The sequence below is a fragment of the Nuphar pumila genome, chromosome 16 (genome assembly GCF_984573655.1).
Source record: "Nuphar pumila chromosome 16, dmNupPumi1.hap1.1, whole genome shotgun sequence".
NCBI classification, from domain to species: Eukaryota; Viridiplantae; Streptophyta; class Magnoliopsida; order Nymphaeales; family Nymphaeaceae; genus Nuphar; species Nuphar pumila.
In genome coordinates this window covers 33,236,734-33,240,457 of record NC_143264.1, presented here as the reverse complement: position 1 = coordinate 33,240,457, position 3,724 = coordinate 33,236,734, and positions in this window count along the sequence as shown.

Sequence of the window (3,724 nt, the reverse complement as noted above, 5' to 3'; positions counted from 1 at the left end):
GCTGACTCCTGCTTTTGAGTAGACCCTCTAAATGCTTGGTGAGTTTCATATTCGTCATCAGTATCTTTTGCTTATTCATTAGATGTTTATTCGCGATGATTCTGCTTTCTGTTGATCTTCACACTCTTCTTCGTTGTTCGGCTTTTAACCTTTTTCTTATTGTGGGCTTTTCCTGAACCGGCCCCTGTTTCCTCAGACAATACTTTGCTCAGCATTCTCCAGAACAACGAATACATCTGTGGATCGATGTCATCATTAGCTTGCTGACTTCTGTTTCCAGCAGGTTGTGAAGAGGCCATTTCTTATGCTGAAGCTGACAGAGAACTGATAAGCTGGATTAGTGTGGTCTTCTTTTCGGACCTCGTTTGAACCATGTAAGGATGCAGGTGCTCTCTTTAATGTCACTAACGCTCTCTGCAAGGCAGAATTGATGGTTAGGCTTTTGAAAGAAATTCTGATTGGAGAAAACATTTATTGAGAATTTTGGTAGACAATTGAAAGAGCATCCCATTACTAGGGATTGAGTCATTGCTGGGATTATGACAATTGTGTTGTCATTCCTTTGCAAAAATAAACAACTGAAAAATATGCCTTGTTACCTAGGTGAGGTCATTAAACCAAGATAGGATGAAATTTAAAGGAATTTTATTGAAGAAAGGAAAAACATGATTTTATTAATAATAAACTTGACAAATGAGAGGGGGACGAACAATTTTCCACCACTCCTGATAATCAGAAGACACACGAGAACCAGGAAAAATAGTGAGAGTAACAAGAGAATCCCAGCCATGTCTGGCAGAATGGTATGCTTCGGACCACTGATCTGATGTGAGATCAAACTCTAGCAAGATCATTGATAGTGGGCGAATTTCTATGTGCTTCTGTCTCTGAGAGAACTGTCTAACACACTGCTCTAGATGGTAGTATGCGCAGAAGAATGGGCCAAGTAGTCTGAATCGCTTGTCATATGCATAAGTATATCTGAGAGGTGATTCCTGACGATCAAAGTAGTCTCATACGACTTCTTCCTCCTGAAGGTTGTCGATCAAGAACCGGTATCGAGCAACTGGAAGAAGCTTTTCACCATTGTATCTGAATGAGTTGGCTCGGGCTGGCACATGCCGAAGGAACCAAGATTGCAATGCATAGGTGCACCCTTCGACTAGAATTGATTCTCCAAGTGTGAAATGGGTCAACTCTCTGTACAGAAAAGTGAGTGCGGACATGGCTATAGAGAGGCAGCTGGTCTGTCGACTTCCCCACCTTCGCAGAAGTTGAACTATCCTGATATCCATGTAATTTCGTCTATCTGGAAAGAGAGCTAATCCCACAGTGCATAAGACCATTGCATGCTGGATTCTCTCTCGAGCTGTTCGAGATAAAGAACTGACTTCCACAAATGCCCCATAATGTCTGTAGATTTCAAGCAGGTCCACATATTCACTTTCATTTTCCTCTATCAATGGCCAAGACTTGCGTCCTGTCATGCGAGCTAAAGCGTCTCGGGGATCCAGACCCTTAACATTGATCAAAAATTGTTTCTCCAATGGATCTTCAGGCTGACCAACTGGTTCAGATAATAATAAGACTTGGGAAAATATAAGGATTTTAAAAAAATGCAGGCAGGATAATAAAGCAGGAAATTCGAGATCCAGAAGAACGAAAGGATGGAAATCACCTGGAGTTTTGAAGGAAATAGAGGGGAATTTGTAAAATCGTCCAGGGTTTGAATAAAACAGGATTTTTAGATAGTATATGGAAACAAATGGAAAAATTTAGAGATTTATGAAAATCATCCAGTATTTTGGAAAACTTGTGAAAATATAATAAAATGGAATAAAAGAAGCTAACATTCAATCACATCCTGTACAATCAAGTATGCACATACAACATTCCCTAAAAGCTGACTCTAGATGCACAAGTTTTGAAATAGTTGTAGAACCTTAATCCTAACTCTAAGGTTCAGATCATCTGTGTCCAATCATGCTATGCCTATATACTCGAGCCGAGGCTCGATGTACGTGGCATAAAATCAATTTCTTCGGTTCTAGGTTCAAGTTTTCCAACATCCTTGAGCACCTGCCGATATACGTTGGACTATGGCCCTTGGTACGTGGCAGGGGGGCATTAACCCAAATAAGTGGCCCAATTGTGAGGCTCTGTCCCGAACTATGGTTCTGGAAGAAAGCCCAGCAACGTGAAGACCAGGTAAAAGTAGGTGGGGTGGTTTTTGAAAACATGAGCATATGCAATCAAATCAGAAGGCTCTAAAACCTAAAGAGATAGAGATTTTGAAAAATTTAAAGAAGCAAACAATGTTTTCAATCAAATTTAGATTGAGGAGGGTTGTATTAGACCTAAGTCTATGTGAGCATGAAAATTTTCTCCTTAATATGGTCCTACCAAACCATACTTAGTCTATATGTAATTCATGTCAGCTGGGTTTGAGTCTAGGCTCCTAGGTTCACATGATATTATGAAATAAAAGCTGACATTCCATGGAACATGATTTTGACAATTTAAAGTAAGTTAAGCACATAATTGATCAGATGAAGACAGGTCCCATCACGGTCGCCAAACCTGTTATCATCGCAAAATTTTTACTTTTTGCAAATCAAACTGACCTTTGAAAAAGTTTTTGAAAATAGCTCGCCTCCATTTTAAAATGCGGGATAATTCCGAAGAATGGGACTCGCCTGTCGGTACGAGGTTCAACCGTTCCTGGCGCCTTTACCAGGGGTAATTGGACCAAGGATCAATTGTATGCTTAACTTTGCTCAACTGGTCTAAATCATATTTTATTTCCTAAATGCACAAAGAATCAGGCATGTGCTATGAATTTCTGAAAATGCATATTTGAAAACATGATGTTTGCTTTGAATATTGGAAAATATTTGGAGATTCTTGGAAAAGATAACACTTGGAAAATCATGAACTTAGTGAGAGAATATTTTTGAGGAAAGTGAAAATCGATTTCTGAAGTATTCAAGTGTTTTTAGGAAAATCGATTTCTGAGAAATTTCTAAACTTGGAAAAAAAACTTGATTTCTTTGAATTTAAACTTTGACATTAAAGCTATAACTTGGAAAATCGAATTTTGAACTTTGAAAAATACTTGAAATATCATTTGAAACTTAGAGTTTTAAGAAAATTGATTTTTAAATAAGACTTAGAAAATTTTTGAGAAAACTGATTTTTTTTTATTTGGAATTTGAACTTGCAAATGAATGAAATGAATGAATATGGACTTGAAAGACTTGATTTTGAGGAATTGAGAAAATCCTTTTGTATTTTTGAGAAATGCAATGCATTTTGAAGTTAGCCTAAGAGTGTAGGCTGAATGTGGCTAATACGAAGATTACAAATCTGGGTATCATTCGTATTCTGACTATGTCCATAAATACAAATTTCACCAAGTTTGTCAACTTCATAAGAGCTAGTGCATGTGCCATTCGTGTAGACCATAGTGGATTTATAAAAAAATGTGCATGAATTGGCATACATGGCAGTTATATATCAAAATTTAAAATTATATGCAATGTATCCTATTTTATGCAGAAATTGAAATTCGTATTCCAAATTTACATTTAATTTACATCACTAATTGAATTTAAATACAGAAAAATAAAGGAAAGTAAAGTCTTCAATATCCCTGCAAAACTAGAAAACTGGTTAGTGAAAATATGTTGGCTTTTCTAGATTTATCTAGTAATATCTAGAAATT